We start from the raw sequence: 22,374 nt of genomic DNA, 5'->3' as shown, positions 1-22,374 counted from the left end.
GCGTACGAGGTTACATCCAGAAAATGTGGAGAAGATGATGTTCATTAAAATGAATTATAATCAATTCCTCCGCGGAGACATTGACCAGCAGCAATTGCCTCCACAAAGTACACAGGGAGCTGAGATGGTGGATTCCAGTGGGGACGAATTGATAATCTGTGAGGAGGGGGATGTACACGGTGATATATCGGAGGGTGAAGATGAGGTGGACATCTTGCCTCTGTAGAGCCAGTTTGTGCAAGGAGAGATTAATTGCTTCTTTTTTGGGGGGGGTCCAAACCAACCCGTCATATCAGTCACAGTCGTGTGGCAGACCCTGTCACTGAAATGATGGGTTGGTTAAAGTGTGCATGTCCTGTTTTGTTTATACAACATAAGGGTGGGTGGGAGGGCCCAAGGATAATTCCATCTTGCACCTCTTTTTTCTTTTCTTTTTCTTTGCATCATGTGCTGATTGGGGAGGGTTTTTTGGAAGGGACATCCTGCGTGACACTGCAGTGCCACTCCTAGATGGGCCCGGTGTTTGTGTCGGCCACTAGGGTCGCTAATCTTACTCACACAGCTACCTCATTGCGCCTCTTTTTTTCTTTGCGTCATGTGCTGTTTGGGGAGGGTTTTTTGGAAGGGACATCCTGCGTGACACTGCAGTGCCACTCCTAGATGTGCCCGGTGTTTGTGTCGGCCACTAGGGTCGCTAATCTTACTCACACAGCTACCTCATTGCGCCTCTTTTTTTCTTTGCGTCATGTGCTGTTTGGGGAGGGTTTTTTGGAAGGGACATCCTGCGTGACACTGCAGTGCCACTCCTAGATGTGCCCGGTGTTTGTGTCGGCCACTAGGGTCGCCAATCTTACTCACACAGTCAGCTACCTCATTGCGCCTCTTTTTTTCTTTGCGTCATGTGCTGTTTGGGGAGGGTTTTTTGGAAGGGCCATCCTGCGTGACACTGCAGTGCCACTCCTAGATGGGCCCGGTGTTTGTGTCGGCCACTAGGGTCGCTAATCTTACTCACACAGCTACCTCATTGCGCCTCTTTTTTTCTTTGCGTCATGTGCTGTTTGGGGAGGGTTTTTTGGAAGGGACATCCTGCGTGACACTGCAGTGCCACTCCTAGATGGGCCCGGTGTTTGTGTCGGCCACTAGGGTCGCTTATCTTACTCACACAGCGACCTCGGTGCAAATTTTAGGACTAAAAATAATATTGTGAGGTGTGAGGTATTCAGAATAGACTGAAAATGAGTGTAAATTATGGTTTTTGAGGTTAATAATACTTTGGGATCAAAATGACCCCCAAATTCTATGATTTAAGCTGTTTTTTAGTGTTTTTGGAAAAAAACACCCGAATCCAAAACACACCCGAATCCGACAAAAATAATTCGGTGAGGTTTTGCCAAAACGCGTTCGAACCCAAAACACGGCCGCGGAACCGAACCCAAAACCAAAACACAAAACCCGAAAAATTTCAGGCGCTCATCTCTAGTATGTATGTATAAAGAAAGAAAAAAAAACCACGGTTAGGTCACTGGTATATACAATTATGGACGGGCTGCCGAGTGCCGACACAGAGGTAGCCACAGCCGTGAACTACCGCACTGTACTGTGTCTGCTGCTAATATATAGACTGGTTGATAAAGAGATAGTATACTCGTAACTAGTATGTATGTATAAAGAAAGAAAAAAAAACCACGGTTAGGTCACTGGTATATACAATTATGGACGGGCTGCCGAGTGCCGACACAGAGGTAGCCACAGCCGTGAACTACCGCACTGTACTGTGTCTGCTGCTAATATAGACTGGTTGATAAAGAGATAGTATACTACTAATATTATATACTGGTGGTCAGGTCACTGGTCACTAGTCACACTGGCAGTGGCACTCCTGCAGCAAAAGTGTGCACTGTTTAATTTTAATATAATATTATGTACTCCTGGCTCCTGCTATAACCTATAACTGGCACTGCAGTAGTGCTCCCCAGTCTCCCCCACAATTATAAGCTGTGTGAGCTGAGCAGTCAGACAGATATATAATATATATATAGATGATGCAGCACACTGGCCTGAGCCTGAGCAGTGCACACAGATATGGTATGTATGTGACTGAGTCACTGTGTGCTGTGTATCGCTTTTTTCAGGCAGAGAACGGATTATAAATAAAAGTGGTGGTCACTGGTCACTATCAGCAAAACTCTGCACTGTACACTACTGAGTACTCCTAATGCTCCCCAAAATTAGTAAATCAAGTGTCTAAACGGAGAGGACGCCAGCCACGTCCTCTCCCTATCAATCTCAATGCACGTGTGAAAATGGCGGCGACGCGCGGCTCCTTATATAGAATCCGAGTCTCGCGATAGAGTCCGAGCCTCGCGAGAATCCGACAGCGTCATGATGACGTTCGGGCGCGCTCGGGTTAACCGAGCAAGGCGGGAAGATCCGAGTCGCTCGGACTCGTGAAAAAAAACATGAAGTTCTGGCGGGTTCGGATTCAGAGAAACCGAACCCGCTCATCTCTAGTATTAACAAAGTCCAATACTGCTTTGCTTCAAAAATCAAATGAGATTGGGCATATCCAGTGTGGTGTGGCTTTAGATAAGCTTTGTGGTTTCTGTTAGAGCTCTTCTACTTCTAACTACTGGTACATTAATGAATATGTATAAGGTTGTAGTTTATCCAATATGCCTTTACTACCTTACCTTTCAACCCCCCCCTCCCTCCCCTCTTCTCCTTATAGCTTCCTTAGTTCTCTCCTCCTCATGTGTGCGTTATTTGTTTTCTCATACGTCCTAGATGATGCTGAGGTCACATTAAGAACCATGGGGTATAGACGGGATCCGCAGGAGACATGGGCACTTTAAGACTTTCAAAGGGTGTGAACTGTCTCCTCCCTCTATGCCCCTCCTCCAGACTCCAGTTTTAGTATTGTGCGCAGTGATACTGGATGCACTACAGGGGAGCTCTACTGAGTTTCTCTGAAAAGACTTGTTAGTTTTTTTTATTTTCAGGGAGGCTGCTGGCAACAGTCTCCCTGCTTCGTGGGACTTAGGGGAGAGAAGTATGACCAACTTCTAGTGAGTTCAATGGCTCTGCTTCAGGCTGACAGGACACCATTAGCTCCTGAGGGTGCTGATTGCTGGGTACGCCTAGATGCACACTCCCGCAGCCTGCCGTCACCCCCTTACAGAGCCAGAAGACAGGTGAGTAGCAGAAGAACAGAAGACTTCTTCTCCAGTGATGGCATTCTGAGGTACCGAGCAGCGAGCGGAACGCTGCGCGCCATGCTCCCACACAAACACAGGCACTGCAGGGTGCAGGGCACGGGGGGGGGGGGGCACCCTGGGCAGCATAAATTCCTCACAAAAGGCTGGAAAAAGTGGACATTAGTGCCTGGGCACTGTCCTTACCCCGCTAGCGTAATTAATTATTTCTGAGCGGGACAGATACGCGCCATTACAGTAGCGGGGCTTCTTCCTCACCTCACCAGAACATCTTTAGAGCATTACAAGTCTATCACTATAGAGTTTATTATTTCCCAGACTGTGTACTTTTGGCGCTGGATTGTGAGCTGAAAAATCCTCTGTGTCCCTCTGACAGATTTACTGACGGTCTGTCCCCCATAAGCCGATGTGTCTGTGGGTACTTGGTACATGTGTGTCAACATGTCGGTGGCTGAATGTTTTTCCCAAGAGGAAACTATATTAGGAATGCAGACATATGATGGTGGCCCTGTTGGCACCACCAATAACTGACTGGGTAAAAGTTTCAGTAATATCAGAGTAAGGTTGGATAAATCTGTGTCCCAGACACAGACGTAGAGAATAGATGTGATGTTCATGGCTATGTTTCTTTTCCCTCAGGCCCGCGGGGTCGCAAAAATGTTATTTTGCCCAGTTACTACACACTGATACTGACACGGATACTGATTCCTATGTCGACCATAATGTTTCCTGATTAGATCCAATATTGGCAAGGAGCATTCAGTACATGATTGTGGATATTAAGGACATATTAAAATCACTGAAGACCCTGCTGTTCCTGACAAAGGGGTCTATATGTATGTATATATAGATATATAATGAAAGCTGATGTAACGTTCCTCCATCTCTGTTTGAGAAAGTCTGGGCCAGCTCGACAAGATGGTTTCAAATCCCCAAAAGGATTCTGGTTGTTTATTCATTTCCCGCCGCGGACAGAATAAAGTGGGAGTCACCCCCTATTCTGCACGGGGCCCTGTCACAAATCCAGCGGATCGTATGCAGGAAGCTACATTATTTCTAGTTATGTAACCACGGGTACATTACTTAGACCTGCCATTACATGTGCATGGGTGAGTAGTAGTATTCAAGAATTGGTCGAATACCTTGTCATCCGATATAGATACCTTGGAGAGATGGGATACTCCTTACGTTGTATCATATCAAGGACACTGCAGCATACTTACGTGAGACTGCAAGGGATATAGGACTCTTGAGTTCACGGGCCAATTTCATGGCAGTCTCGGATAGGAGGGCATTGTGGATTCACCAAGGGAATGCTGATGCTGACTCCAAGAAGAAAGGGAGTCTCTTCCCTATGAAGGTGAAGCGTTGTTTGGTGACTGCCTAGTTAATTTGATCTCGGCAGCTCCCGCGGGTAAGTCAACCTTCTTGCCCTATGTTCCCTCCCAACGGATGAAGACGCATCATTATCTGATGCAGTCATTTCGGCCCAATAGATATGCAAGAAGTTAAGATTCCCCTTTCTTTGCAGGTAGAGGAAGGAGAAGAGGGAAGAGGTCTGCATCCTCTTCAAGATCGCAGGAGCAGAGATCATCCTCTGCTTCTGCCAAATCCACCGCATGACGCTGGGGCTCTCTTGCAGGAGCCCGCACCAGTGCGGGCACGTCTAAAACTCTTCAGTCAGTTCTGGATTCATTCGAACATGGACTCGTGTGTTTTACAAATAGTGTCCCAAGGGTACAAACTGGGGTTTCAAGACGTTCCCCCTCACCGATTGTTCAAATCGGCTTTAGTCAGCAGGGAGAAGGTTTTTATTCAAGCCTCTTCGTGGTCCCTAAGCCGGACAGCTCAGTCAGACCAATCTGAAATCTGAAATCCCTCAATTTCTACCTAAGGAAATTAAATTTCAAGATGGAATCTCTCAGTGCAGTGATCTCCAGTCCGGAGGAAGGAGATTTCATGGTTTTGGTAGACATAAAGGATGCCTACTTACATGTTCCCATTTAGCCTCTGCATCAAGCTACCTGAGGTTTGCAATTCAGTATTGTCATTACCAATTTCAGACATTGCCGTTTGGTCTGTCCACGGCTCTGAGGATTTTCACCAGGGTGATCGCAAGCAAGGAGTAACAATTATCCCGTACTTGGATGATCTTTTGATAAAGGCGAAATCCAGGGACCAGTTAGTGCAAAACATTGCACTCTCCCTGACAGTTCTTCAACAACATAGTTGGCTCCTAAACTTGCCAAAATCGCAGTTGGTCCCAATGACACGGTTGTTGTTTTTGGGAGTGATACTGGACACAGAAGAGGTTTTCTTTCAGTGGAAAGGCTCTGGAGATCCAGAGTCTGGTCAAACAAATTCTGAAACCAGCAAGAGTGTTAATCCATCAATGCATTTGGTTGCTGGGTAAGATGGTTGCGGCCTACGAGCCCATTCAGTTTGGCTGGTTCCATGCCAGAGTGTTCCAGTGGGACCTGTTGGACAAGTGGTCCGGATCCCACCTACACACGCACCGGAGGATAATCCTGTCTTCCAAGACCAGAATCTCACTCCATTGGTGGCTGCACAGTTCTCACCTCCTAGAGGGGCGAAGGTTCGGGATCCAGGACTGGATCCTAGGGACCATGGATGCAACCCTCCGAGGCTGGGGAGCAGTCACACAGGGGAAAAACGTCCAAGGAAGATGGTCAAGTCGGGAAAGTTGTCTCCACATAAATGTTCTGGAGTTAAGGGCCATTTAATAACTGCAGACACAGTACGCACTGGGACGGGTGCCCAGCATCCTCTACGGACTAAGAGAAAAGGATTTACCGGTAGGTATTAAAATCCTATTTTCTCTAACGTCCTAGAGGATGCTGGGGACTCCGTAAGGACCATGGGGATAGACGGCTCCGCAGGAGACATGGGCACTTTAAGAAAGACTTTAGTTCTGGGTGTGCACTGGCTCCTCCCTCTATGCCCCTCCTCCATACCTCAGTTTGATACTGTGCCCAGTGGAGACTGGGTGCTTTTCAGGAGCTCTCCTGAGCTTTCTGACAGAAAGTATTTTGTTAGGTTTTTAATTTTCAGGGAGCACTGCTGGCAACAGACTCCCTGCATCGAGGGACTGAGGGGAGAGAAGCAGCCCTACTCTCCGAGTTGCAAGGTCCTGCTTCTTAAGCTACTGGACACCATTAGCTCCAAAGGGATTAGCTCCAAAGGGATTGGTACGCAGGATCTCACCCTCGCCGTCCGTCCCAGAGCCGCGCCGCCGTCCCCCTCGCAGAGCCGGAAGATAGAAGCCGGGTGAGTATGAGAAGAAAAGAAGACTTCAGAGGCGGCAGAGGACTTCATGATCTTCATTGAGGTAACGCACAGCACTGCAGCTGTGCGCCATTGCTCCCATACACCTCACATACTCCGGTCACTGTAAGGGTGCAGGGCGCAGGGGGGGCGCCCTGGGCTGCAATATAAACCTCTTTTTGGCAGAAATATAACATATATACAGCTGGGCACTGTATATATGTATGAGCCCCCGCCAATTGTACAGTTTAAGCGGGACAGAAGCCCGCCGCCGAGGGGGCGGGGCTTCTCCCTCAGCACTCACCTGCACCATTTTTTCTCCACAGCACCGCTGAGAGGAAGCTCCCCAGACTCTCCCCTGCTTATACCACGGTAGACAAGAGGGTTGAAAAGAGAAGGGGGGGGGCACATAATTTGGCGCAAATTACATACAGCAGCGCTACTGTGCAAACATTAAGTTACTGTGCTATTCCTGGGTTATATAGCGCTGGGGTATGTGCTGGCATACTCTCTCTCTGTCTCTCCAAAGGGCAGAGCCGGTCATATGCATAGGCAAACTAGGCAATTGCCTAGGGCATTTGATATGCCTAGGGGCATCAGCAACTTCTGCTGATTAAAATGATATGCGGCATGCCTATATTCTGTGTGTAGCATTTCATATGCAGATACAGCCACAGTCTCACACAGTATATAGTTGTGCTGCATATCATTTTAATCAGCAGAAGCTGCGTGTGCATCCTAACAACATAGCAATGCAAATAAGATGCATTTTAATAAAAAAAAGGTGCCCCAACGTTAGCATTGAGGCAAGATTTATGAGGACACATCTGTACCCAAGCAGAGGCAGAGGTCACAGTGTTAGTGGCAGTGTGAGTGCTGTGTGCATGTGAGTGGGTTGATTGTGCAGTAGTGTTCGGAATATGAGTAAGGAGCATTATGTGTGTCATGTAAAAATGCATTAATAATGTGCAACATATGTGTAAGGGGCACTATGTGTGTCATTATGTGTATAAGGGCATTAATAATGTGCGGCATATGTGTAAGGGACATTGGTGGTCATTCCGAGTTGTTCGCTCGGTAATTTTCTTCGCATCGCAGCGATTTTCCGCTAATTGCGCATGCGCAAGGGTGGTCATTCCGAGTTGTTCGCTCTGTAATTTTCTTCGCATCGCAGCGATTTTCCGCTAATTGCGCATGCGCAATGTTCGCTCTGCGACTGCGCAAAGTAAATTTGCTATGCAGTTAGGTATTTTACTCACGGCATTACGAGGTTTTTTCTTTGTTCTGCTGATCGTAGTGTGATTGACAGGAAGTGGGTGTTTCTGGGCGGAAACTGGCCGTTTTATGGGTGTGTGTGAAAAAACGCTGCCGTTTCTGGGTAAAACGCGGGAGTGTCTGAAGAAACGGGGGAGTGTCTGGGCGAACGCTGGGTGTGTTTGTGACGTCAAACCAGGAACGAAACTGACTGAACTGATCGCAGTTGTCGAGTAAGTCTGGAGCTACTCAGAAACTGCTAAGAAGTGTCTATTCGCAATTCTGCTAATCTTTCGTTCGCAATTTTGATAAGCTAAGATTCACTCCCAGTAGGCGGCGGCTTAGCGTGTGCAATGCTGCTAAAAGCAGCTTGCGAGCTAACAACTCGGAATGAGGGCCATTATGTGTAAAAGGGCATTAATAAAGGTTGTCATAATGTGTAAGACGCATTATGTTTATAAGGACATTAATGATGTGTCTCATATGTGTAAGGGGCATTACTGTGTGGAATTATGTGTATAAATGCATTACTAATGTGTGGCATTATGTGTATAAGGTGCTCTAATATGTAGCGTTGCGTATAGAAAGGGCATTTACTGTGTCGTCTAATGTGAATAAAGAGCAATAGGGTGTGGTGTAATGTAAATAAGGAGCAATTCAGTGTGATGTAATGTGAATAAGGAGCACTACTGTGAGAAGTAACGTTTATACGGTAAAGTGATACTACTGTGGGATGTAATGTGAATTATGGACACTATCGCGTGATCAAATGTGAATAAAATTGCAGTACTGTGTGGCGGAATTTTAATTGGGGGTACTATTGTGTGGACATGCCCATTGCCAGCAAAAACACACCCCTTTTTGGACTGTGCGCCAAATGTGCGAACTGTTCCTGTTTAAAATATAGGGGGTACAAACACCAAAATAAGTACTGTTATGGGTGAGGGTTGATGGTGCTGGGAAAGAGGTGCAAGGTCAGAGGCGGAACCAGCGGTGGTGCTAGGGGGCACCAGGCAAAATCTTGCCTAGGGCATCATATTGGTTAGGGCCAGCTCTGCCAAAGGGCCTTGTGGGGGAAATGTCTTCAGTAAAAGCATTCCCTGTGTGTGTGGTGTGTCGGTACGCGTGTGTCGACATGTCTGAGGAAGAAGGCTATATTAGAGAGGAGCGGGAGCAAATGAATGTGGTGTCTCCGCCTACACCTGATTGGATGGATATGTGGAATGTTTTAAATGCTAGTGTAAACTCATTGCACAAAAGATTAGACAAGGCTGAAGCTTTGGGACAGTCAGGGTCTCAACCCATGCCTGATCCTATGTCGCAGGGACTGTCAGGGTCTCATAAGTGCCCACTATCCAGATTGTTGACACAGATACCGACACGGATTCTGACCCAGTGTCGATTACGATGATGCAAAGTTACAGCCAAAATTGGCAAAATACATTTGATATATGATTATGGCAATAAAAGATGTTTTGCACATCACAGAGGAGCCCCCTATCCCTGACAAGAGGGTACATATGTACAAGGGAAAGAAGCCTGAGGTAACCTTTTCCCCTCACACGAGCTGAACGAGTTATGTGAAAAAGCTTGGGAATCTCCTGCAGATTTCCAAAAGGATTCTTATGGCGTATCCTTTCCCATCAACGGATAGGTTACGATGGGAATCCTCCCCTTGGGTGGACAAAGCATTAACACGCTTATCCAAGAAGTTAGCCCTCCCGTCCCAGGATACGGCTACCCTCAAAGAGTCTGCTGACCGCAAACAGGAGATTACCCTGAAGTCCATTTATACACATTCAGGTACCTTACTCAGACCGGCAATTGCGTCGGCCTGGGTGTGTATGTGTAGTGCTGTAGCGGCATGGACGGATACCCTAGATAAGGATACTATTTTATTGGCCCTGGGGCATATAAGAGATGCTGTCCTATATATGTGTGTATGCAAACTACAGGTGGTGCTGCATAGCTCACACCCTTTTACTTGTCTTGTAGAGCAACTCTGGAGCTGTTACTGGGTCCAGCTGCTGCAAGAAATCAGCTTGAATGCTTCAGGGGCTGGGGCATGGCCAACATGAGTCCCACACTGATGGGGGTGTATAAAGCGATCTAGGGGTCATCCAAGCGCAACCCCACAAAGGTCGCCATGCCCTGCGTGACCATTTTCTCTTTTCATATGCAGACGAGGGTTGCAGCCAACTATACCCATTGCTTGGATGACATCACCATATGCGAATCCATCTGCTGCAGGCCTTCCCCCAGGAATGCTTGCACTAGTTGTTGCATTTGGTTTGTTGTTTGGGGGGTGCTTCAGTATTAGGCAGCCTTCTGCCCTCACACATTCGTCTGAAAATGTGTTCTCCCTGCAGTTGTTGTCCCCAGATGAGAGTTCCCTTGTGCTGCCTCAGTTGAATCTCCTTTACTTGACGGAGGTGTGCCTGAGCAGCGGCCCTCCCCAGCCCTATCTCAAATCATACTTATTTTGCTTAGGTGATACCATGGTCATGAAGATTGTTTTCCCAGGGTGAGGTTCATTCATTGCATTCTGGGTATGCTGACCTCTGTGATTTCCCCAAATGTGGGAATCTCGACTGCATAATTTGTGGTAGGAGGAGGGACTGCATTTGTGCTTTCCCCTGGTTGGCTCTGGTATAATTTAGATCTCATTGTTTCAGGTCTCTCTCCAGCCTAGTTTGCTGTCTGTTTCCACTTCTCTTTTCTTGAGCCCCTCCCTTCTATGCCCTTGCGCACTATCCTGACTTCTCCCGTCTGCTTACTTTGTGCCTTCCAACGCACAATGCGAACTACAGGTGGTGTTGCAGGGCCCACACCCTTTTATTTGCCTTACAGAGCAGCTCTGGAGCTGTTACAGTGCCCAGCTGCTGCAAGAAATCAGCTTGAATGCTTCAGGGGCTGGGGCATGGCCAACATGAGCCCCACACCAAAGGAGGGTGGGGGGTGTTCAATGCGAACTAGGGGTCATCCAAGCGCCCCTTTTCTCTTTTCATATGCAGATGAGGGTTCCAGCCAACTTTGGCCCACTGCTTGGATGACATCACCGTATGCAAATCCGTCTGCTGCAGACCTTTCCCCAGGAATGCTTGTACTAGTTGTTGCATATGGTTTGATGTTTGAGGGTGCTTCAGTATTAGGCAGCCTTCCGCCCTCTCATTTTCATCTGAAAAGATGTGGTCTCCCTGCAGTTGTTGTCCCCAGACAAGAGTTCCCTTGTGCTTCCTCAGTTGAATCTCCTTAACTTGACGGGGGTGTGCTCGAGCAGCCGCCCTCCACAGCCCTATCCCAACACATGCTTTTCTTGCGTATGAGATCTCTTGATCATGAAGATAGTTCTCACAGGGTGAGGGTCATCCATTACATTTTAAAGTAGGAAGGTACAAATTACATATTCAAATTACATATATGTGCTGGATTCAAATGTTTTCCCCCCTTCCTTTCTCAATTGTGCCCATCAGCAGCTATTCTAATGTTGCTGCCAATTGGTGTGACACATTCATTTCTTCTGTGGGGTACACTGGACTCCACAAGGATTCACATTGGGGTGTAGAGTAGGATCTTGATCTGAGGCACCAACAGGCTCAAAGCTTTTGACTGTTCCCAAGATGCTCAGCGCCCCCTGCTCTATAACCTCGCTTCCATGAACAGGGAGCTCAGTTTGTAGTTGGTGCCTTCAGTAGCAGGCCACTTAACAGGGGGCTGCCTCAGGCAGCCTATTCTTAGCTATTAATTTTGACAAGAAAAGAAGAACTTTTTTTTATAAGAATCTACAAGGGCTGCAGCAGGTTAGGTCTAATAGACATCTTTACTGCAGCTCCATCACTCCCAGCGGCGCAGTATACTCCCGTGCCCTGGTTGCTGGGTCACTGCAGCGGAGGCTCCGGTTTCTTCCTAAGGTCAGTCACACACACACCGCCCTCCGGGATCACGAGGCCGCTGATGAAAGGGAGGTAAGGGACTTCTGTGCCCACACTATACCGTGATCCAGCGTGGCTGTAGGGGGTGGGCCATGTGCGCACTGGCGTGGACACTGATTACTGGGCAGCCGCTCCACTAGCCACCAGGGACAGTTAAGGAGCACAGCTCTGGGGGGGTTTTCTCTTATATTAACCCCATTTTGTACTACCCGCAGTGCATTGTGATAGGTAATAGAGCCTGATTCAGGTTGGATTGCAATCGCAATAAGCAATCCAACTGCAAAAATTGCTAAGAGCATACGCATGCGCCTGCATTTTCTGCGGCACCCCGCAGATAATGCGATCGCTTCTGACTGTCAATTGGTGCTGGGGGGGGTGGGTCAGCAACAATCCATTTCCAAGTCGGAGATGGAGCGGTGCATGGGCAGGGCTACAAAATGGGGTCGGCAACGGAGAAACAGGAGGCGTGGTCAGAGCTGCTGCATGACTTCACATGCAGCAGCTGCGATCACAAAAATGGTGGCGGCTTCCTGCGCACACATACAGTCTGCACCAACAGGAGGCTAACCCATTTTTTATGAACACGCTGAACTGCACTGAGACTGCAATTTCAGCGTGGTCAAGAAGGGGGGCGGCATGCTGGGTGGCCCCAGCATGCGAACCAAAGGATTGCAAATTCTGTTACTTAGCAGAATTTGCAATCCTTACTGAATTAGGCCCATTGATTACAAAATGTATTTGTAAATATTTGAAGTTTTTCTTCAGGGACTAACACAAAAGATGCTTGGGGCTACTAACACATGGGTAAGCCACGTAAAGCTTCCCATGGGTCAGTGGCATCACAACGGGGTTGCGGCCCACACCCGAGTGTCACCCGCCAAGGGGGGTGACACCAAAGTGCCGGCTCCTCTTCAGTGACAGAATATGGGTGTTTCACTGTAACATTACGTGCAACACCCAGTTTCTGTCACTGTGCAGGAGCCAGCACCACTCACACACTAGTCCCCGGGTGCAGCACTCAACCCCCGGGATACCCGGAGCAACAAAATGGAGATTCAGGAAAACAGGCCACTACCTATGAGACCATGCCTCCTTTTTACCATTGCGCTGCTTATCTGCGCGCACTGCATTACAATCTCCCTCGCTGCCTCTCTGGGTGTCACCAATGATAGTGACACCTTTGCCATGCTTGTAGCAGCTGGTCCTAAGATCTACGCCTCCAGCCCTGAGTGTTTGCCCTTGTGACTTGTTGATCATCATAGCGAAGCAGATTCTTACAGAAAACTGCAGGGGCTTAGATTGAAAAGAAAAACATTGACGAACCCATCATTTCAGCAACAGGGTCTGCCACACGGCTGACTGAAATGACTGGTTGGTTTGGGCCCCCACCAAAAAAGAAGCAATCAATCTCTCCTTGCACAAACTGGCTCTACAGAGGCAAGATGTCCACCTCATCATCCTCCGATTCCTCACCCCTTTCACTGTGTACATCGCCCCCCTCACATATTATTCATTCGTCCCCACTGGAATCCACCAACTCAGATCCCTGTGTACTTTCTGGAGGCAATTGCTGGTAAATGTCTCCACGGAGGAATTGATTATAATTCATTTTGATGATCATCATCTTCTCCACATTTTCTGGAAGTAACCTCGTACGCCGATTGCTGACAAGGTGAGCGGCTGCACTAAACACTCTTTTGGAGTACACACTGGAGGGAGGGCAACTTAGGTAGAATAAAGCCAGTTTGTGCAAGGGCCTCCAAATTGCCTCTTTTTCCTGCCAGTATACATACGGACTGTCTGACGTGCCTACCTGGATGCGGTCACTCATATAATCCTCCACCATTCTTTCAAAGGTGACAGAATCATATGTAGTGACAGTAGACGACATGTCAGTAATCGTTGCCAGGTCCTTCAGTCCGGACCAGATGTCAGCACTCACTCCAAACTGCCCTGCATCACCGCCAGCGGGTGGGCTCGGAATTCTTAGCCTTTTCCTTGCACCCCCAGTTGCGGGAGAATGTGAAGGAGGAGCTGTTGACGGGTCACGTTCCGCTTGACTTGACAATTTTCTCACCAGCAGGTCTTTGAACCTCTGCAGACTTGTGTCTGCCGGAAAGAGAGATACAATGTAGGTTTTAAATCTAGGATCGAGCACGGTGGCCAAAATGTATTGCTCTGATTTCTACAGATTGAATCCTTGTTAAGCGAATTAAGGGCTCCATCCACAAGTCCCACATGCCTAGCGGAATCGCTCTGTTTTAGCTCCTCCTTCAATGTCTCCAGCTTCTTCTGCAAAAGCCTGATGAGGGGAATGACCTGACTCAGGCTGGCAGTGTCTGAACTGACTTCACGTGTGGCAAGTTCAAAGGGTTGCAGAACCTTACACAACGTTGAAATCATTCTCCACTGCGCTTGAGTCAGGTGCATTCCCCCTCCTTTGTCTATATCGTGGGTAGATGTACATGCTTGAATGGCCTTTTGCTGCTCCTCCATCCTCTGAAGCATATAGAGGGTTGAATTCCACCTCGTTACCACCTCTTGCTTCAGAGGATGGCAGGGCAGGTTCAGGAATGTTTGGTGGTGCTCCAGTCTTCGGCACGCGGTGGCTGAAGGCAGAAAGTGTCCCGCAATTCTTCGGGCCACCGACAGCATCTCTTGCACGCCCCTGTCGTTTTTTTAAATAATTCTGCACCACCAAATTCAATGTATGTGCAAAACATGGGACGTGCTGGAATTTGCCCAGATGTAATGCACGCACAATATTGGTGGCATTGTCCGATGTCACAAATCCCAAGGAGAGTCCAATTGGGGTAAGCCATTCTGCGATGATGTTCCTCAGTTTCCGTAAGAGGTTGTCAGCTGTATGCCTCTTATGGAAAGCGGTGATACAAAGCGTAGTCTGCCTAGGAACGAGTTGGTATTTGCGAGATGCTGCTACTGGTGCCGCCGCTGCTGTTCTTGCTGCGGGAGGCAATACATCTACCCAGTGGGCTGTCACAGTCATATAGTCCTGAGTCTGCCCTGCTCCACTTAACCACGGACATGTGGACTAGTGGACCTTGGGTACAACAGCATTTTTTAGATCACTGGTGACTCTTTTTCTGAGGTCTGTGTACATTTTCGGTATCGCCTGCCTAGAGAAATGGAACCTAGATGGCATTTGGTACCGGGGACACAGTACCTCAATCAAGTCTCTAGTTGCCTCTGAATTAACGATGGATACAGGAACCACGTTTCTCACCACCAAGGCTGACAAGACCTGAGTTATCCGCTTTGCAGCAGGATGACTGCTGTGATATTTCATCTTCCTCGCAAAGGACTGTTGGACAGTCAATTGCCTACTGGAAGTAGTACAAGTGGTCTTCCGACTTCCCCTCTGGGATGACGATCGACTCCCAGCAGCAACAACAGCAGCGCCAGCAGCAGTAGGCGTTACACTCAAGGATGCATCGGAGGAATCCCAGGAAGGAGAGGACTCGTCAGACTTGCCAGTGACATGGCCTGCAGGACTATTGGCTTTCCTGTCTAAGGAGGAAATTGACACTGAGGGAGTTGGTGGTGTGGTTTGCAGGAGCTTGGTTACAAGAGGAAGGGATTTAGTGGTCAGTGGACTGCTTCCGCTGTCATCCAAAGTTTTTGAACTTGTCACTGACTTATGATTAATGCGCTGCAGGTGACGTATAAGGGAGGATGTTCTGAGGTGGTTAACGTCCTTACCCCTACTTATTACAGCTTGACAAAGGCAACACACGGCTTGACACCTGTTGTCCGCATTTGTGTACAGGATGCATACCTTCATGTCCCCATTTATCCATCTCATCAGGCGTACCTCAGATTTGCGGTACAGGACTGTCATTGCCAATTTCAGACGTTGCTGTTTGGTCTCTCCACGGCCCAGAGAATTTTCACCAAGGTAATGGCGGAAATGATGGTTCTCCTGCGTAAGCAAGGTGTCACAATTATCCCGTACTTGAGCGATCTCATAAAAGCGAGATCAAGAGAGCAGTTGCTGAACAGCGTATCACTTTCACTGAAAGTTTTACAGCAACACGGCTGGATTTTCAATATCCCAAAGTCGCAGTTGGTTTCTACGACTCGTCTGTCTTTCTTGGGCATGATTCTGGACACAGACCAGAAGAGAGTTTATCTCCCGATAGGAAAGGCCCAGGAACTCATGACTCTTGTCAGGAACCTATTGAAACCAAAACTTGTGTCAGTGCATCACTGCACTCGAGTCCTGGGAAAGATGGTGGCATCATACGAAGCCATTCCATTCGGCAGGTTCCATGCGAGGACTTTCCAATGGGACCTACTGGACAAGTGGTCTGGGTCACATTTGCAGATGCATTGGTTGATCACCCTGTCCCCCAGGGTCAGGGTATCACTCCTGTGGTGGCTGCAGAGTGCTCACCTTCTCGAGTGACGCAGATTCGGCATTCAGGACTGGATCCTGGTGACCACAGAGGCAAGCCTCCAAGGTTGGGGAGCAGTCACACAGGGAAGAAATATCCAAGGTCTTTGGTCAAGTCAAGAGACTTGTCTTCACATCAGCATCCTGAAACTAGGGGCCATATACAATGCCCTACGTCAAGCGGAGACCTTACTTCGCGACCAACCGGTTCTGATCCAGTCAGACAACGTCACCGCAGTGGCTCATGTAAACCGCCAAGGCGGCACAAGGAGCAGAGTGGCGATGGCACAAGCCACCAGAATTCTTCGCTGGGTGGAGAATCACGCAAGCGCACTGTCAGCAGTGTTCATTCTGGGAGTGGACAACTGGGAAGCAGACTTCCTCAGCAGACACGACCTACATCCGGGAGAGTGGGGACTTCATCAGGAAGTCTTTGCACAGATTACAAGTCGGTGGGAACTGCCACAGATAGACATGATGGCGTCCCGGCTCAACAAAAAGCTACAGAGGTATTGCGCAAGGTCAAGAGACCCTCAGGCAGTAGCTGTAGACACCCTAGTGACACCGTGGGTGTTCCGGCCGGTCTATGTATTTCCTCCTCTTCCTCTCATACCCAAGGTGTTAAGGATAATAAGACAAAGAGGAGTGAGAACAATCCTCATTGTTCCAGATTGGCCACGGAGGACCTGGTATCCGGATCTGCAGGAAATGCTCACAGAAGATCCGTGGCCTCTTCCTCTAAGACAGGACCTGTTGCATCAGGGGCCCTGTCTGTTCCAAGACTTACCGCGGCTGTGTTTGATGGCATGGCAGTTGAATGCCGGATCCTAGCAGTGAAAGGCATTCCGGTTGAGGTCATCCCTACGCTGATAAAGGCTAGGAAGGATGTAACGTCAAAACATTACACCGTATATGGCGAAATTATGTTTCTTGGTGTGAGGCCAGGAATGCTCCTACGGAAGAATTCCATCTGGGCCGTTTCCTTCACTTCCTACAAACTGGAGTGAATTTGGGCCTAAAATTAGGCTCTATTAAGGTCCGGATTTCGGCCTTATCCATTTTCTTTCAAAAAGAATTGGTTTCTCTTCCAGAAGTTCAGACTTTAGACTTTTGTAAAAGGAGTGCTGCATATTCAGCCTCCTTTTGTGCCTCCGGTGGCACCTTGGGACCTTAACGGGGTGTTAAGTTTTCTAAAATCACACTGGTTTGAACCACTTAAAACGGTGGAGTTAAAATATCTCACATGGAAGGTGGTCATGTTATTAGCCTTGGCTTCGGCTAGGCGAGTGTCGGAATTAGCGGCTTTGTCACATAAAAGCCAATATTTGGTGTACCATGTGGATAGAGCGGAATTGCGGACCCGTCCTCAATTCCTACCAAAAGTGGTCTCATCTTTTCATATGAACCAACCTATTGTGGTGCCTTTGGCTACGCGTGACTTGGAGGATTCCAAGTTACTTGATGTGGTCAGGGCTTTGAAAATTTACGTGGCCAGGACGGCTAGAGTCAGGAAAACTGAAGCGCTGTTTGTCCTGTATGCAACCAACAAGATTGGTGCCCCTGCTTCAAAGCAGGCTATTGCTCGCTGGATTTGTAACACGATTCAGCAAGCGCATTCTATGGCTGGATTGCAGTTACCGAAATCGGTCTAGGCCCATTCCACGAGGAAAGTGGGCTCTTCTTGGGCGGCTGCCCGAGGGGTCTCGGCACTACAGCTGTGTCGAGCTGCTACTTGGTCAGGTTCAAACACCTTTTCAAAATACTATAAGTTTGATACCCTGGCTGAGGAGGAACTCATGTTTGCTCAATCGGTGCTGCAGAGTCATCCGCACTCTCCCGCCCGTTTTGGAGCTTTGGTATAATCCCCATGGTCCTTACGGAGTCCCCAGCATCCTCTAGGACGTTAGAGAAAATAAGATTTTAAACCTACCGGTAAATCTTTTTCTCGTAGTCCGTAGAGGATGCTGGGCGACCGTCCCAAGTGCGGACTACTTCTGCAATACTTGTATATAGTAATTGCTTCAATAAGGGTTATGTTAGAGTTGCATCGGTCCTGCACTGATGCTACAGTATGTTGTTTTTTCGTACTCATAACTGGGTAGTTTATCACAAGTTATACGGTGTGATTGGTGTGGCTGGTATGAATCTTGCCCTGGATTAACAAAATCCTTTCCTCATACTGTCAGTCTCCTCTGGGCACAGTTTCTCTAACTGTGGCATAGAGGGGCATAGAGGGAGGAGCCAGTGCACACCCAGAACTAAAGTCTTTCTTAAAGTGCCCATATCTCCTGCGGAGCCCGTCTATCCCCATGGTCCTTACGGAGTCCCCAGCATCCTCTACGGACTACGAGAAAAAGATTTACCGGTAGGTTTAAAATCTTATTTTCTACTTTATTCTTTTCTATCCTAGTTTATTACGACCAACTTTCATCCAAGGAGTTTGATATTCTACTACCTGCATGCAATTTAAATTGCTTAAATTGTTTATATGGTTGATTTGTCCTTCACAATCCATAATCTGCAACTTGGATGTACTTGTGTCATTGAAAATCTTATAATAAAAATGTTTATATATTGAAAAAAAAAGTTATAAGACATATGCCTACCTACTAAATGGGGTAAAATTAGGGGATTCTGTACTGGAAAAGGACTTAGGTGTCCTCATAGATAGCAAGCTAAGCAGTAGTACCCAAAGTAGGACTGCAGCAAAGAAGGCTAATAAGATATTAGCATGCATAAAACGGGGTATTGATGCTAGGGACGAGAGTATTATACTCCCGTTATATAAATCACTAGTGAGGCCACACCTTGAATACTGTGTACAGTTCTGGGCACCGTACTACAAAAAGGATATCCTGGAGCTTGAAAAGGTACAGAGGAGGGCGACAAAACTAATTAAGGGCATGGAGATGATGGAATACAAGGAAAGGCTTGAAAGACTAGGCATGTTTACATTGGAAAAGCGGAGACTAAGAGGGGATATGATCAACATCTACAATTATATAAGGGGACAATACACAGAGCTTGCGCGGGACCTGTTTCTGGTTAGATCAACACAGAGGACTCGTGGACACTCGCTCAGGTTAGAGGAGAGGAGATTCCGCACAATACAGCGTAAAGGCTTTTTCACGGTAAGGACAATACGTGTTTGGAATTCCCTGCCCGAGGGAGTTGTAATGGCGGAATCTGTCAACACCTTTAAGAATGGGTTAGATAAATTCCTATTGGATAAGGATATCCAGGGGTATGGTGCATAGTCATGCATTATAGTTACTATAAATAGGGATAAAATGCAATGGCTGACAGCAGCATCAGTCAGAATTTTAGTAAAATCATCATGCATAGGACACCACAAATAGGTTGAACTCGATGGACAATTGTCTTTTTTCAACCTCAGATACTATGTTACTATGTTACTATGTAATATTTGAAGAAACAAAATAAAATAAAGCTATGTATTGGGTTTCACTAACAAGCACATTGGAAGACTTGACTACTGTTAAAAGACATGCATTACATGGTATAGAGCCACAAACCACAATGTAGTAAAATAAAAACAAACTTACATGTGTATCAAACCTATGTGAGGCTTACATTGATAGTGCAAGATCAACACTCTATCAACTGTGCAAACTAGACTGCACATAAATGCCATAAAATTTATCTGAGATTTTAGTAAATAAGGCCCGTTGCTGTCCGGGTCACACAGCCGTCACGGCCCCGCCCCCATACGGTCCGGTCATGTCTGCGTTGTCCTGACTGTGCCCCCAAAATGGCGGCACAACGCCGCTGGCCCGACTCCTCCTGCCCAGTGACCGCCTCTACCTGTCAATCAGGCAGAGGCGCTCACTGGGCAGAGATGCTGATCGCATCTCTGGCATGTGCCGGTGCACTGTGGCACCAGCACACACGCACTTCAGACCTGATCTCCTGTTGTGTGAATATGCACAGCAGGGATCAGGTCTTAATTAGGCCCTATATACAGCTGTCAGTAAAGCAGGGATGTGCTGCTGCCAGTGAGGCAGGGATGTTCTGCTGTCAGTGAAGCAGTGATGTGCTGCTGTCAGTGAAGCAGTGATGTGCTGCTGTCAGCGAGGCAGTGATGTGCTGCTGTCAGCGAGGCAGGGATGTGCTGCTATAAGTGAGGCAGGGATGTGCTGCCGTCAATGAGGCAGGGATGTGCTGCCGTCAATGTTGCAGGGATGTGTTGCTGTCAACGTTGCAGGGATGTGCTGCTGTCAGTGAAGCAGGAATGTGCTGCTGCAGTGAGGCAGAGATATGCTGCCCACTATCTCACTATCACCCCTGCCTGAGTCACACACTTTCCCTGTCACCCCTGCCTCAGTTACCCACTATCTCCCAGTCACCGCTGCCTCAGTCAACCACTATACCTGCGACCCCTGCCTCAGTCACCCACTATCCCTGTCACCCCTGCCTCAGTCACCCACTGTCACTCTATCACCCCTGCTTCAGTCACCCACTATCCCTGTCAACCCTGCCTCAGTCTCTTACTGTCCCTGTCACCCCTGCCACAGTCATCCACTATCTCCCTATCATCCCTGCCTTATTCATTTATTATCCCTGTCACCCACTTTCTTCCCATACTTACCCAACCCCTTCCTATCACCCCTCCCTCAGTAACCCACTATCTCCCTGTCACCCCTGCCTAAGTCACCCACTATCACTGTCACCCCTGCATCAGTCACCCACTATCTCCCAGTCATCCCGGCTTCAGTCACCCACTATATCCCACTCATACATGCTTCAGTCACCCACTATCTCCCAGTCATCCCTGCCTCAGTCACCTACTGACACCAGTGCAGATATTTCTGCTGCAGCCTCTCCACTCTCCAGCGTGAACGTCCTGACGACTGAGGAAATCCGCTTCCCAGTTGAGGACTCCGGGAATGAACATTGCCGATATTGCTGGCAGATGACGTTCTACCCAACTGATGATTTTTTTATACTTCCAGCTTTGCCAAGCAGTTTCGAGTGCCGACTTGATGATTTGTGTACACTACCGTGGTGGCGTTGTCCGATTGTACTTGAACAGGCCTGTTCTGTACTAGAGGCAGGGCCAGTATCAATGAATTGAACACTGCCCGCAATTCCAGAATGTTTATCGGGAGGAGAGATTCCTCCCTGGTCCACTGATGGTGAAGGGTCGTCATCACGGCCATGACCTTGGTGAATTTCCGAGGTGCCGTGGCCAAACCAGAAGGCAGGACCTGAAATCCAAAAACTAACCAGGCACAACACTGCTTAGCTTCCAACATCAGATGAGATTGGACATATCCAGTGTGATGCGGCTGTAGATGATTTTTGCTGTTTTTAACTTCTACATCAATGAATAAGTTTCAAAATAGAATGCATCAAGAGAACGGTGTTGGTAGTATAAAACTACCTACAGCACCTGGTATTCCCAGGTGGTCTCACATCCAAGAACAAACCAGGCCTAAGATCAGGTGATATTGGGCATATACAGTGTGGTGTGGCTGTAGATGAGCTTAGTGGTTTCTGTTAGAGTTCTTCTACTTCTAACTACTAGTACATAAATGAATAAGCGGCCGATTTATTAAACCTGGTGGAATGATAATTTGCATGGTGATAAAGTACCAGCCAATCAGCTCCTAATTGCCATGTCACAGGCTGGGTTTGAAAAATGACAGTTAGGAGCTGACTGGCTGGTACTTTATCACCTTGCACTTTATCAGTTCACCAGGCTTAATAGATCTGCCCCAATGTTTCAAAATGGAATGCATCAAGACAACGGTGTTGGTATTGTAAAAATACACACAGCTCCTGGTATTTCCTGGTGGTCTCCCATCCAAGTACTAAAACCAGGACCAACACTGCTCAGCTTCCATGATCAGGAGAGATTGGGCAAATCCAGTGTGCTGTGGCTGTAGATGAGCTGGTGGTTTCTGTTAGAGCTTTTCTACTTCTAACTTCTGGTACATAAAAGAATAGGTGTAAAAATTAAATGTACCAAGAAAAGGGTGTTGGTAGTTTAAAAACACCTAAAGAATCTGATAATACATGGATGGGAGACTGCTTGGTAGTAACAAAGTCCAATACTGCTTTGCTTCAAAGATCAAATGAGATTGGGCATATCCAGTGTGGTGTGGCTTTAGATAAGCTTTGTGGTTTCTGTTAGAGCTCTTCTACTTCTAACTACTGGTACATTAATGAATATGTATAAGGTTGTAGTTTATCCAATATGCCTTTACTACCTTACCTTCCCCCCCCCCTCCCCTCCCCTCCTTATAGCTTCCTT

At 47.7% G+C, this 22,374-nt stretch overlaps 1 non-coding gene across 1 annotated transcript; it reads left to right on the top strand.

Annotated features, from left to right (window-relative positions):
- Positions 1-10,224: 10,224 nt before the first annotated feature.
- LOC134986901 (U1 spliceosomal RNA) lies at positions 10,225-10,390 on the top strand. Its single transcript, XR_010192670.1, has one exon. It is a non-coding gene; the product is annotated as a U1 spliceosomal RNA (small nuclear RNA).
- The last annotated feature ends 11,984 nt before the right edge of the window (positions 10,391-22,374 follow it).

The sequence above is a fragment of the Pseudophryne corroboree genome, assembly GCF_028390025.1.
Source record: "Pseudophryne corroboree isolate aPseCor3 chromosome 7 unlocalized genomic scaffold, aPseCor3.hap2 SUPER_7_unloc_6, whole genome shotgun sequence".
Lineage (NCBI taxonomy): Eukaryota > Metazoa > Chordata > Amphibia > Anura > Myobatrachidae > Pseudophryne > Pseudophryne corroboree.
This window is presented reverse-complemented; position numbering and strand designations above follow the sequence as displayed.